General features: G+C 34.7%; 1 protein-coding gene across 4 annotated transcripts in view; it reads left to right on the plus strand.

Annotated features, from left to right (window-relative positions):
• thrb (thyroid hormone receptor beta) overlaps positions 1–13,331 on the plus strand; it is a 342,103-nt gene that overhangs the window by 177,723 nt on the left and 151,049 nt on the right. For 3 of the 4 annotated variants that reach the window (XM_039737544.1, XM_039737547.1, XM_039737546.1), the window contains exon 1: positions 3,656–3,802. The exons of the other annotated variant lie outside the window; for it this stretch is intronic. The gene's annotated coding sequence lies outside the window, so the exon portion shown is untranslated. Of the gene's footprint in view, positions 1–3,655; positions 3,803–13,331 lie in introns of those variants that run through there. 4 annotated transcript variants of the gene reach the window in all.

Raw genomic sequence — 13,331 nt, forward strand, 5'->3', positions numbered from 1 at the left:
TTTTTAAGTTGTATAAAATGATTAAGTATTTCTAAAAATGTTATCAAAAGTAATTTTTAAAGTTCAGAGCCTGTCTTTGCAGACTTAATTATAGGAGCTACTTTGTTATTCTCTGAATTTAACATTTGAGTGTTTTCATCATTAATAGCCACATTTAATACAAGTAGCAATGCAGATGCATTTTTGCTCCTTGTACAACAATTCAGTCAGCATAAAATAAAAAGTATTGTGTAGGGTGGTGGCCACCATCAGGTAAGCCGCAGAAGGAAGGCCATCTGACACCCATACAGCCTTTAAAAGGGAGCAGAATGGGAGCTTTGCTGTGTAAAGTCAAGCTTCATGAGTCCGTCACTAAAAGTGCTAAAACACTTGTGACAGTGAGGCATGTCACCTTCTGTTCACTTTTTCTTGTTGAGACATTATAAGCAGCCTGTTTCCATTCTAACTACAGTAGCTGTAATGCCCTGTGATGTCCAGACAAATGCAGGACCCCCTAAACCATGAATTGCTGTACATCTTTGTGGAGTCCATGTTATCTCTATCCAGACATGATGCAGACACTGGAAACACCTTTTAATGCTAGGTGTAAATGTAATCCAAAGAACCTATATGGGGTCTATATATGAAACACATTTCAATGGGGTCTTTGAGAAAACTAACTGTCATTGTGGGCTATATGTGACTTGTTTTGAATACAGATGAAACGGGCTGCTTTAAGAGATTCCATGCCAGCGGGCCTTAGGTGTGACGCTCCGTTGTAGTTTTGTTTTTAGTGAATTAAGTATTTTGCTGCTTTTTTATTTATCTTCAATCATGCTGTGGCTCCCCATGATGTTTATTGGAGTTTATCATGAATAAATCTGAAATATAATTCCTATATATTTTTGTTCCCTATAATATTCCACTATTTCAACCATAGGCACTTGGTTCCAGCCAACTTGAACTAAAGAGTTGTATATGACCATTAATGATGAGTATGATGAATCACAGTAGGATACATGAAAAAGCTCATTGGTTATATCAGTAATATTGGTGCTCCCATCAAACTTATTAGCTTTAAATATGTTTCAGAAGGGACAGAAACTTGACATTCTGCTGTTAAATCCCAGGGGTTAAATTTATTAAATTTGTATGCACACAAAAACAACCTTGAAATGTGTGTATGCAGCTTTCCACCCAAACGTCAGGGATTATAAAAGAAAATTTGTTGGTAGAAGTTGTATATATTTACGGCAACTCTGACTCCTCCATATTGTAGCATATTAGGTTAGGTTAGAGAGAAACTGGGAAATGCGACAGCCTTGAAAGGCAGTCAGACAAGCTAAATGACGACTCACACGCATAATAAATCATATCATCGAACCATTATTATAGTGTGCATTCATGTGGCTTACATTTTCACCTCAAAAGTGATAATTAAGATGTACAGACTCTATTTTATTTCCCTTTTAAGAGAGCCAGTGCTGTGTATTTCCAATGATTTTGTTTATCATTGACAATTTATATAGGCTGTCTGTTTTCACTTCTCAAGGATCTGGCCGACAGGTCAGGAATATTACAGCCTAGTTTCACTCCATCATGCCTGCTGTACTTGAAGCCATTAACTGACCAGTGAAGTGTTGCATCCAGCTTTCATATAGTGTGGGCACACATACATAAAACATAACATGTTTTGCCAACATAAAAAGTTAATTTGCAGCAATGTCTGGTTCTCCTAATGTAATCAAAACACAAACGCAATTCATTGTAACAGCAATCATGGAAGGTAATAGCTGATTCTCACCCAGATACTTGGCACCTTGCACCTTTCCCCAATGCCTAGAAGAAAGAGAAGAGATACCATAATACTGCACATGATCTTGTACACTCATTTGTAGAATGCAGGTGGTGGGGTGTTGATGTGTCTGGCGGGAAGATGCTCTACCAGCCAATGAAGTTGTGCATTATACTGATTGCAAATGTATGAGGTTGTTTGGGACAAGAAACAAGGCAGGGTTTGAGGTGCATTCACGAACACACGTTTACAAAATGGTTGTGATTTATAAAGAATTGCACAGAAACGCTAGGTTTTATAAATCAGATTTTTTTTGTGTACATATATTTTCACTCTTTAATCAATAATGTCTGCTTCCATTCTCTTCAGTCTTGAAGGTGCTTTACACAGTGATCAGAGTCACTCCTTTTCAGTTTGTTTAACTGTATATTTACTGCATCTTATTTTCTGTTATAATAACCTGGCAGTTAGTAAAAGGTGGCACAGGAAATGAGCGCGACCCTGTGAAGTGTGGCAACCATGCTACTGGCTATATCAGGCATCATGTAGACTCTGAGAGTTAGTAGGTTTTTGATTGTATTCAGTTTATTTGGATACTTTACATTTTCTCCTTGTTCACCCCATACTTTTGTGACATACAGTATAATCATATTATTTTTTTGGCCTCTTTGACATCATTATGGATGTGGTGGGTTGAATTGCCTGTCACTCCTTCTGTTACACTGATAAAGTTCCTGTGTTCTTGCTGCAAGAAAAGAATTAGTAGACGATGCTAGATACAGTGCATGGCACCAAACTTTATGAATAAAGTATATTTCTTGGTTAGCCGGAGCTCATTGACTCCATTTTATTTAATGTAGCCTCTCTCAGAGTGAGAACAATCACAAGGCTTATATAAGATAAGACAGTAACCAATTAAATCCCAAGATAAATTAGGAATGCTGAATGAATGGGAAGGAACTGCAGATATCTAGACATCATAACAATTTAAAACAACAAAGGTAATGTATGCTCAAGTCAAGTGACTGTAGCACACCACCACTCTCCAAGAAACATCTCAAGTCAAGGTTAATGCAAGTCAGTATTCTAAGTGTTTAATTGACTTAGTGGGATTTAGTAAGGGCTTCAGATAAACACAAAAAGCTACTCTAATCCTAATACTGACCCCTTATGTAACTCAAAATGAAATATATAACAGTTAGAACACTGGCACACCTTTTAGTTTCAGAGGCTAGGGTTCCAGTCATTGCATGGCTGCTGTCTGTTAAAAGACTGCATGTTCTTGTCGAAGTTATACATGCACAGTGAAATAAACTTAAATTAGACCCATATTGCCCTGCAATCTACTGGTGCCAATGCTTGTTCCTGTCTTTCAGTAGATAATTATGGGATGTGCCCTGACCCCATTATACTGAATAGAATTAAACAGGTTTCAAAATGGATGGATAGCTAGATAAATATGTTTGTATGTGTGTGCATGAAAGTCTGTGTGAAGTTCCATTAAATAAGGTTTGATTTGTAGTTATACTTGTATAATTTTCTAAATTAAATACTCAATGTTAAAGGTTCATTTTTTCATTTTAAAAATTTCTGTTAAAGATGCTTGACAAATGGCAACAACTTCTTTCATTGTCCGCTGTTATATTTAGCACACATTTATCAAAGTGAAATATGAAATGTTTGCTGTCTGCTGCCAGAGATGCAGAAGTGTATCCTCCACCCTATGAGACTTGCACCCACTCATAAATGATTTTTTTCGTGAGAATATATTATTAAAAATAATATTAATAATGTACACTACCATTTAAAAGTGTGGAATCATTCAGAAATGTTTAGGTTTTTGATAGAAATTAATACTTCTTATGCTTTTTTTTTTAACAGGGCACATAAGTTGATTTATAAATACAGCCAAGACATCACTAGTGTTGATAATGGCTATTACTGATTGAAATGACTGATTTTTCATTGATTATTCACATATGACTGCAAAGCCCGATTTTCAGCACCCATTCCTTCAGTGTCCTAATGGTAAGCTCCCTTAGCTTATTCTTAACTAGTCATGTTTAAATGATACAAACCTTTTGGTCTGTTCAGTAAAGCAAGTAAATTATCTTTCTTGTTTGCACTGCAAGGTGCTGACATTCCTAAATTGATATCTAGGTCAAAGCAAAACAGCATTTTTAAGAAACTTGTCAGTATATTGTTTTTTTTTTTAAATGAAGTTTATTCCCTGTGACAAATTGCCAAGAAACTGAAGATTTCATATAAACGTGTCTACTATCATCAAGAACAAAGAGGACAAACTGGAACTCACCAGTATAGAAATACAAAAGTACAAAGCACATTTGCACAAGAGGCTAAGTACATCAGAGTTTATACTTTGAGAAACAAATACCCCACAAGTCCTCAGTTAGGTGCAACAGGGGAAGAACAACTCTGAGATAGTGACATTAGAAACAGTGTTTTGTTTTGTTTTTTGTTTTTTTTTTTAAAAAAAGCCATATCTGAAACTGGCATATACTAAGACAAGATTAAAATGAGCAAAATAATACAGACATTGGACATGTGCGATTCACATTCTTAGAATTTTCCAGTACTTATGGCAGCACAATTTATTTGGTGACAATGTATATGATCTGTGTATTTACGTAGAAGAAATACATTTTTAAAATGTGAAATTGTCCAACGGGTGCCCAAATAAGTGTTTTTGCTTTTTGTTTAGTTCTGATGGTGTTTTTCCAATAGGCAGTGTAAATGATTCCTGTATACACAAGAGATAGGCAGACAATATGGACACAATAAACAGAGCATAAGGACAGTTGAATTATGAGCATACATATGTCTAGTTAAGTAAGTGATATACTATTTACAGCATTGTAATTCTTCCATGTTGGGATGGTGATAGAACATTAAAACAAGGTATAGCATCTTTTACAAATTAAAAACTGACAGAACATTCTAGAGCAGGGGTCTCCAACTCCGGTCCCGGAGGGCCCCAGAGGGTGCAGGTTTTCATTCTAACCCTTTTTTTTTTTTTTTTTTTGGTGTAAATATGTTTTATCAAACTACCTTACCTTAACCTTTCTTGTTTCTATTTGTCAGTTTTATTTCATTCTGTCTGTTATTAGATGCAACTGAGAAGGCAAATTTCATGTTTTCTTTTGTAAACATGACTAAATAAAGAAACCTTAAACCTTCTTAATTAATGACCCGTTTTTGCTCCTAATTAGCTTCTTTTGAATTAATTATATTTGACTTGCTCTTGAAGACTCAGCCCCCTTAATTGTTTCTTTTTCCTTAATTAACAGCCAAACAATAATGAGATACAAAATTAATCAAAACATGTTAAGCAAACTGTGTCCATCATACAATATCTGAAAATAAAGAAAGGTGAAGGTCTCAGGAATGCTGATCTGCTCAGGTCCCTAAAACATTTTAACATTGCACTTAGAAAAGAGAAAATCAATAATTCTGGAAATGTATGCTATTGCACAAGGGGAGCAGCAACAAGCCAATTAATCAAAGAATAGGTTTACTTAACAACAAGAATCAGAGTGTAATTAAGCAACTGGTTGGAGTTTCAGGCTGTTTACGTCCATCTCTTTCAGCTACCAGCACTGCGATTCTTGTTCATGCTCTGGTTACATCTCGTATTGATTATTGTAATTCTATCCTTTCTGGTCTTCCTCACAAACTCCTTTACAAACTCCAGTTGGTTCAGAATGCTACAGCTCATATTATCACCAGAACCCCTTCTACAGAACACATGACTCCTGTCCTTCAACAGCTTCACTGGCTCCCTATTAAATATAGGGATTTTAAGATTTTGCTTATTACTTACAAGACCCTTCATAAACTCGCACCTCCTTATCTTTCTGATCTTCTTCACATCTCCATTCTTTCTCTTATTCTTATATTATCTTCCTCTATCAATCTCATTATACCTCCTGATTGCTTGACTACCATGGGGTTAGGAGCTTTCAGTCGAGTGGCCCCTCGCCTCTGAAACTCTCTCCCACAAGACATTTGTAATATCGATTCTCTTCCTACCTTTAAATCTCACCTTAAAACATATCTTTTTAAGATGGCTTATTCTGTCTGATAATTTTAGCTGATAAATGTAAATTCAATGTTATTATTGTATTTATTCTGGTTTTATTGTACATTAATTTCATGTTGTGACTGTTGTTATTAATGTGCTCTGTAAGACCAATAAATAAAATAAATTATTATTATTGTTTCTTTTGGGGTGCCATGTAAGGAAAGAAATGAAGCAATTCAGAGGAACGATGATAAAATTCAGGTTAGCAAATCTTAAAAAAATGAATTCAAAAGAAGTTAATTAGCAGCTGAAACAGTGCACTAATTAAGAAAAGGATTAGAATGAAAACCTGCAGCCATTGGGGCCCTCCAGGACCGGATTTGGGGACCCCTGCTCTAGAGAGTCTCCTGTATCAGCACCGGTCAGTCAGGTTCAAGCTTTTTTGTCATATTAACTTTGAGATATACAGTAAATTTTGGTAATGCGTTTAGCTTCTAATTGTCTTTAGAAAAGCATTATTATTATAATTGTTTGTGCTGAATTGTGTGAAAATGATTTATTATAAATTAGATATATTTTGTGAAATTATTTGTTTTACCTTCATTGAAGTCATCCTTGAGTTATTTTGAAAAGAGAGCAATCTTGAAAGCATTTATTACTCATGCAATATCAATTTGACTCCCCATTTCTATTTTCATCTCTGATGTGTGTGGTTTAGGAAATTATAATTAATCCATTCTTCTGTTTTTTTATCTTCTAAACAAGATTAACAGTCATGGGAGCTTAGAGCCTATTCTGCAAAGTAGGAAATGTCCCTGGGTTGGGCAAAAAGTCCGTTACATGACAAAGTCCTGCACATGCCAATACTTACTCATATCAGGCCAGATTAAAGTCAGCAAACAATTTATCTATAGAATCTCTAGGATGTGAGAGGACAGCAGAAGTGTTTAGAGAACTCCCAATGCACAGAGAGAAAATGTACATACTCTACCAAGAAAGTATTTAGGCTGATTCCATTTGCACTTTAAAAAAATATTTAAAGTTTCCCCTGTCAAAAGTTGCCTTCTAAATGAAGCCCTTTGCACTTAAATATGGTCTAGGTCCCCATGATTCAGATTTGGGTTAAGTGGGTTCAGAAATTAGATGTGATCGACGTAGTTACCTGTCCATTATGCTGTAAATACTTTGATTCCTTGTTTGATTTTGAAACATCACCATGTTGCATAAAGAACATGATTGATCTGATTGATTTTAAATAGTTCTTCCCTTTTTCTATAACTTTATTTTATTTTCGAAAACCAGAATGTCATACTACTCAATAGTTCTTTCATTTTTCTATACCACTATTAATAATAACAAAACAAGGACTTAAGCTTTTGTTTGTTGCACTTGAATCCTTATTGTCAGAACATGGCACTTCCATCTGGAGTGGTTGTGACACCACTGTTAATGCTGCTAACCAGTACTGCTGTTCCTTTTGAATTCTAGAATAAAAATAAAATAGTGAATTCATGTAAACTGTTTGAAATGATTTGCCACAGAAGTATTTAACTATCATAAAGCAGATATTACAGAATGTACCAAATAGCAGCCCAAGTTATATTAAAAGTCATCTCTACCTTTGTAACCTGGCCTTATGTTGTAGTAATTATAATATAAGGATATAACCAAAAGTGTAAGAAACAAGAAAAAGCAATAAAGTAAATCTATTTCAATAAATTGAATTAGACATTTTCCTGTAAATAAAGGGCTTACTTCACTGAAGTGCCCTACTTAATCATCAGAATGTTACAAGCATGCTACAAGTCATATAAACCTCAATGACAAGCTGTCCCCAGTACACCAGCTTTCTGCAAATGGTACTTTATACTTGTCCAGCCAGTAATACATTTTCTGTACCCACTTTTTGAAGTCAGTTTTGTAGGGGCTTAAATCTTATCTCAGCATGCCCGGCACTGGGCCTGGACAGGACACGACTCCATAGGAGGGCAATCTCACACATATACTCACATACATTCAATCACACGGGGCTAATTTTGAGATCCTTGTATACCAAGGTTATTATAGTTTTGCCTTTTTATGTTAGTTTTTATTTCTATATTTTTTCTGACCTTACTTGGAAATTCAGTTTAGTTTTAGTTTTCCTTCATCATGTATTTTTAGTTTTAGTTTAGTTTTTATTTCACAAAGACATTTCTATTTTATTTTTATATATATTAGTTTCAGTTTTAGTTTTAGTAATTATGGCATGGAGCGCCCACGGAGTTAGATTTGTGTCACAATCAGACAAAACTGTACACTTAACAGATTTGGATATGAGTTTAATGTTAGTGGAAGCTTACTATACTGCCTGGTTTATTATCTGGCTTTATTTTTGTCTGATAAAAACAAGCATAATCAAAACTAGACACTGAATATGAACAATTTTAGACAGTTTTATCATTTTTAAAATATTTTGTCATGAAAATCACACGGGCTTAGGAAGAACAGGGCTTTTAGACTTGAATCAGTGTGCAGACCCCACCTAGCTGTATTGAGGGAAACAAAGAACAACAAGCATGTAGTGTCAAGGTTAGGTGTGGTGAGTCTTGAATAGCCCACCATAAGAACAGTAAACCCATAATGAGCAGGGCAAGAGCAGGTAATAAGAGTACAGACAGGCACAAAACAACAGAGACAGCGTCTGATATTAGGAACAATATATACTTTATCAAAACTTATTTATCCCGAGGGATTTCAGAAAACCTGGAGCCTACCGCAAGGCAGGAAAAATCCCTGGTATGCAATATATATGATAAGGCTGATGTTAAAACAAAAAGAATATGATATTTCAACTATCTATTTTGGGAGAGAGAGAAAAACATTGAAAAAAGGGAGACAAATATTTTAAAATATTCTGCTAATGGATTACTTTCACAATATTAGGATTTTGAGTTGGGAATATGAACTAAAAAGATAAATTAATAAATATGGAATAAATACAAAACCCACTAGTAGTTTTTCATTACTTGTCAGACTCTCTACCTTTGTTTGTATCGCCGTTGTTAAACAATGTTTTTAAAGCAAAAGTGATTGGTCAGTAACAATATGCTGATCTTGTATGATGACCTAGTCAGTCTCTCGATCGCCGTTTTATTTTTAAAATCCGGGAGTGCTCTCCCCTCGACTTTCTTGTATACTCAGATATGGGGATGGATATTTGAGGAGTAAACTGCAAGACAATGATTATATTTCAATATTATGTACATTACCATCAACAACAAATCAAATTAATAATATATTGAACAATTATTAAAAAAGTAAAGTTGAATAAATCGGACTCTGCAGCTGTATAAATAAAAAAATTGAGTATGTGTTCAGATAAAGTACCACTTCTGGGTGATGGATTTGGCCCAAAAGTTAATACAGATCTACAATTGTGGTGTAACAACCACATGCCGAATTTCATCCATCTATCTACGTTTTTGAGTTAACGTGTTTACACACGCACACACGCAATTCCAAAAAACAGTATTGTTGGACACTGGTTAGTCTATAACGTCAAGATTCGTCAAAATATCGAGGTCGAATTTTTTCATGATTACTATACTTTCTGTATACTTCATATATGAGAAAGTAAAAACGATTTCTCCTGTGCTAAGTGGCAGGTGAATTGCTGTCAACAAATAGCAGACACCTGAGAAATAAACTGAAACGTTACTCACTTGTGATTTTTCTATGGTAAACGTTTTATTGACCAGCACATTCTGATTTCAGCCATTTGAATTACATCTTGATACACAAAGAAAGGCGGCACGCAAATCGCTTTCTATTTCACATGCTTTATGCACCGCACTCAGTTTGCTCTGTCACCGCAAATGCTGTGTGAACTGCTGCCCTCCTTCACCAGCTGCCGTTCACTGGATGAATATATGCGGGCGGCTCGTGGTGGATGACTTTCTGTTTTAGAGTTAAAACTTAAAAGGGTTAAAGACTAACGGCAAGAATATTCATTCAAAAACGAAAACTACAAATATTTTAGTAAATTATTATTTTATTTCAGTTAGTTTTTCCAGCTACTTTAATAGTTTTGTTTAGTTTTAGTTTTTCATTTCGGTTTTGTTAATTATTTTATTTCAGTTTACGAAAATGTTTTTTTAATAATAGTTTCAGTTTTGATTTTAGTTTTCGTTAACTATAATAACCTTGTTGTATACTTTATATTACTAATTGTTATGTTCTTTTAAGTCCAGATGGGTCATTATATGTCTTTCCTGGTGTTTAGCACAGACTGTAAAAGTATAAATAGATAAACCTATATATATGAAATCATAATCAATTTGTTTGTCTGCCTGTTCACGTTTTCTAAGAAATTATACAAGCCTAAAAGAGGTGTATATGGTGATGCCAAACCCTTAAGCAACAAATTTCCTTTCTTTGTGGCCCTCAAAAATGTTTTAAAACTTCAAAACTCCCTTTTTAATGAGTTTTGCAGTTGTGAAAAACATGCAAAAAGAAGTTTAGCGTCAGTTTTATGAAACTGAATGTGAAAAGGTACTCACTCGCCCCTACATCTTATTTAGCAATGTCATATTATACACATTGAATAGTGCTAGATTTGGGCCGCAGGAAAACAATGGAGGTGGCGTGCTATGTGTTGGTCAAACACGCAGATAGGAATTTCATTACGCTGTGTTCACATGACAGTAGCTTTGAAATAAACTAATGACATGACATTTTTAAAAAACCTAAACCTTATATTTTTGTTTGCTTGCATACGGTATTGTTACTAAGTGCGATAAAGATAAACGTCAATGAGACAGAATGAAGCACATTTTTTAGCACTTGCTGAGTATCAGTTCAGAATGTGGTGGAAAGAGAATGACTCAGAGCAATTTTAGTAACTTTTATTGTTTCTTGATGGTAGACATTTGTTCAGATTCATTTTGTGATGAGTTGCTTATACGTTTAAGGTTTTGATGCCAATACAACAATGTGATTAAGTCAACACAAAATGATTCAACTTTATAACATTATAGAATACTGCCAGTATTCTTTCTATTCTATTCCTTTAAGAATATGGAGACATGTGGTGATATCTGTGAACCCCAATGCCCCACAATCCTCCCTCACTGTAGATGCTTTCTGTGGTCCATTGATTCATATATTCAACAAACCGTTAAGTTTATTGATGTAGGATTGCACCATACAAAATCAGCAAATACCAGAAGTAATATTCATGGTTCTAACCCAGGAAGGAGTTACCACAATTTTAGAATCCAATCATACACGAAAAGAACAAATTTTTGACTCATGAGAAATTAACAGAGAGGTGTGTAGATGGCAGATGTAACATAAGCATTTCAGCCAGCAATGACAAAAGGGTCAACATTTAAAAAACACATAAATATTTGCTTTTGTACTGTAAACCATTATACAAATACACCCAGGAAATGCAAGGTCCTTCAACTGGTCATGAATTAGAAAAAACAAAAATATATTTTCTTAGGCCATGGTCTGCATTAGTAGTTTCATGGTTACAAATGATTCAGAAATATTGAATACAAAAAAAATACAAAAAATAATTTCCTTTGCTGGAAATATGCTCACATTAGGAGCACTATGACATATGACAAACTACCATGGTACAAACTATGTTGCCACATTTCACCATTATATCTGTTTAGTACTTTTACTTTTCACCAGGTACATTTTTTTTTATAAATTTTCTTTAGCATTCTTGAAATCAAACCTTTGTGAGTCTTTTTATAAACAGTGCATGTTTTGTTGTTTTTGTAAAGATATATTATAATGACATTTAAGATAACAAATATTTAACATCCAAACTACAGATTTTAATTGTCTTGTTTTAATATTGTGTTTGCTGTCACCTCCCTTCTGCTGCCTTCTCTTCCCTTAGGTTATGAGAAAGAAGCCTTCACCTGCACAAGGCCTTAAAACTTGCATGTTCTCTTGCTTTCTCTTTTGTTGTGTTGCATAGGCATTAGGAAAGTGGTTGAGTAACTACGTTATAATCACCTGTGTTGCACAATCTGATAACCATGACTGATTACAACATGAAGGATATTATTTTAGGACCTTTTATTTATATTCATAATGCATTACTAATTTGTACACACATTCCATTCAGGAGGCTACCATTTGTTACTAAAACTGGTGCAGACCATTCTTGCTTAGCTTACTGAACCGCATTTCCCCAGCTTAGTCATTAAACCAATAATTGTACTGTTCTGCAGCCTGGCTGGCAAGTTCAAGGTCTCGAACGTTTACGTTCTTACAACCCAAAACTGAAATGATAATGTAAAGGAAAGTCAAAGGGTTAGGGCGTGATATTGACATCTGGGTCTTGTGTGGGTTATTCTTTGAATATTTCTGCTGTCCTGCAACATTCATAATATACAGAGGCTAGCTTGATGGGGAACACTAAGTTTATTTTGTTATGTGAAGGAGGAACATGACAAAAAATGGCGTGAGGCCTCCTCAAAGTCCCAGAAAGCAAGCCAGGATCTGTCCAGATGTAGGCTCACTCCGGGCAGCCAGCCTTCAACCAACACAGACAGGATTTGGCCTGTACAAGCTTAAGATGTGGAGCTGGTTTTAGAACTTCAAAATGCAATAAAAGTACCTTATAACAGAGATGAACAGTAAAGCCTCTGGCTTGATGACATAAGTATGCTAAAGTATCTTTGTAAATCAAGATATTGATAGATAGATAGATAGATAGATACTTTATTAATCCCAAGGGGAAATTCACATATTCCAGCAGCAGCTTATTGATAATTATTTTTACAAATATAAAAGTACAGAAATTAGCCAAGGCAAAATAAAGGCAAACACTAATATGTGATCCAGAAACTGTAATGCCAAAAACACAAGCAGAAATATGAAGAAACTATAAAAATCAGAATAAATGCTTTTTATTATTAATACTGTTTATTAGAATAATCAGATGGATGGAGTCATTGCTTGATCAGTCTCAGCTGCTTTTAACATCTAGCTGTTCCAGCACCACAGGTCAATATCCGCAGACGTTTTATATATTAAAGGTGGCTGCTGCAAGAAGGGGATAAAGCAGTGGAAGGAAAACACCGAGTGTTGAAGCTTATTAATCAATTAATTATTGGAAGTACCTCCATTTCAGACTCTTTTACAAAGGACTTGTAGAATCTGTCTTTTTGTGTGGTTCTATTAACTGCCACTGAGGTTATCTTCGTTTAATGTATTATGCAATAATACATTTTAGTGGGGTGGGGGTCATGAGTAGACATGGGAGAGAGGCTGACCTTCTAATTAAACCAATTATTCAAATCTTTGGCAATGAAATGACTTGCAAGTGAATTTTATTAGTGCCTTTGGAATTCATACTAGCTGTAAGAAAATTCATACAGACATATGTAGAATGTTCAAAAAAGAACCTTGGTCCACTGTGACACCTTACAGACCTGTTTTAAATACTATAAGTTTAATTTATTTTTATGTTAATATTCCCATTAATTTTATAAAAGTAATTTAGCC

The sequence above is a fragment of the Polypterus senegalus genome, chromosome 15, assembly GCF_016835505.1.
Source record: "Polypterus senegalus isolate Bchr_013 chromosome 15, ASM1683550v1, whole genome shotgun sequence".
Lineage (NCBI taxonomy): Eukaryota > Metazoa > Chordata > Cladistia > Polypteriformes > Polypteridae > Polypterus > Polypterus senegalus.